Below are 1,809 nucleotides of genomic sequence, written 5' to 3'. Positions count from 1 at the left end.
AACCCACCATAAAATCAAGCTCTCAAAACCTGACAGACTCCTCGGGCAGTGAGCAGGGATGAGCAGAGCGGGCTCACACCCACCCTGACCAGGGATGGCCACCAGGAGATGGGAAATACCCCAGCTCCCAGAGGGCGTCCTCAGGCCTGAAGAGAGGTTCTGGAATGCACCTCTTCCCTGAGCCAAGTCCCTCACCATGCCAGGGGGGGAGGGGGCCCAGGCTGAGGCTGGAAGCACTCCTTAACAGGATCCCACTGAGGTAAAGGTGCCCCTCACCCTGGGTGAAGCAAGCTCCCCAAATGACAAGACCTGCCTGATTTTTAAAACCCCATTAACTTTTCTTTCCCAAACTACAACTAAAAATGTTCCACTGGCACTTTCAGCCAAAAGTGCCTAATTTTTTCCATGAGTTCCAGTCTCCTGAGATGGAAGCTGGGGAGCTGCTGTTTCCAATGAGGGACAGGGCAGCTGGGGAGGTGAAGGCCACAGATGCAGTCAAATGTTCACAGTATCAGCTCTACGGAAAGCCACTGATTTCTTTGACCTAAGGAAGCTCCAAACAGACGGGGGTGACATCACGTGCCCAGCGGAGGGCTCTGCCTCAGTCACCCTGCAGTGGGAGGTCCTATTTCTGGGGTCTGCGACCAGGGCATTTGCCCTGCCTGACATTCACTGGTGCATGAAGTTATTGTGTCATCCAGGGGGCATGAAGCTGGGGGAGAAGCAGGAGGTCCCACTGAGCTAACTCTGTCCTCTAACAGCTGGCAGGATCTCTGGAGGGTCCTGGAGAAGTCTGTGGATCCTGTCAGGGTCTTTGTTGAAAATGAGTGAGGAGAGGCTAGGTAGAGAGGTCACCAACCACCCCATAAAAAAATCAAAGTGTCTTAAAAACAGTTTACAGAGCGAAAAGTTGACAGTTTCTGTATCACAATATAGAGAACACCCCTGGCGTCTAGAAGAGTCTCTTGGTATAAATTCTGAGTAGAAAATGAAGTTGGTTTTCTGTGGTGTGGAACAGTCTTCAAAGTCTGCAGTCTGCTGCAGGCTGGCTTCTGTATCACATGCTGGCTTCTCTTGAATGGGGACAGGTGGGGACAGGGTAGCACAGTCCCTGAGCTCACTCCTCAGAGTCTCCTGGTGGACGACCACCTTGGTCACTGACATGTCTGGGTGCTGCTCCTTGGCCTCCTTGATGGCTTGTACGAGGACCTGATCATGGTCGATATCGGCATCTTCTGTGATCACAATTCTCTTCTCGATCCGGGTCTCGGAAATCCCACCTTTTACAGTCTTGGTAATCTGTGTCGTGGTTGTACTACTCGTGGTCTCAGATGTGATGGTCTGAGCTGTCAGCAAGACTCCAGGGTCTAAGTCCCCATTGCTGTCCTCAGTCTGAACTCATGATCCTGCAGCTTCTGTTTCCTCATGTCTCTCTCTAGGTCTCAAGTAGCACAGGTTGGCTTCAAGTTCCCTTTGTATCTGAGGCTGGCCTTGAAACCTCCCCACCATCGTCAAAAAAGGTCTTTAACAAAAACCAAAATGCCTTCATAATGAAAATCCTGGAGACACCAGGCACAGTGACACATCTCTTTAATTTCAACACTTGAAAGGCAGAAATGGGCAGATTTCTATGAATTTGAGGTCAGCCTGGTCTACAAAGTAAGTTCTAGAACATCCAGGGCTGCATAAAGAGAGGCTGCCTCAATTTTTTTTTCTTAATCAGAATTAAGAGAACATGCCTCAGCCGGGCGGTGGTGGCGCACGCCTTTAATCCCAGCACTTGGGAGGCAGAAGCAGGCGGATTTCTGA

This window comes from Mastomys coucha, unplaced genomic scaffold (genome assembly GCF_008632895.1).
Source record: "Mastomys coucha isolate ucsf_1 unplaced genomic scaffold, UCSF_Mcou_1 pScaffold5, whole genome shotgun sequence".
NCBI classification, from domain to species: Eukaryota; Metazoa; Chordata; class Mammalia; order Rodentia; family Muridae; genus Mastomys; species Mastomys coucha.
This window is presented reverse-complemented; position numbering follows the sequence as displayed.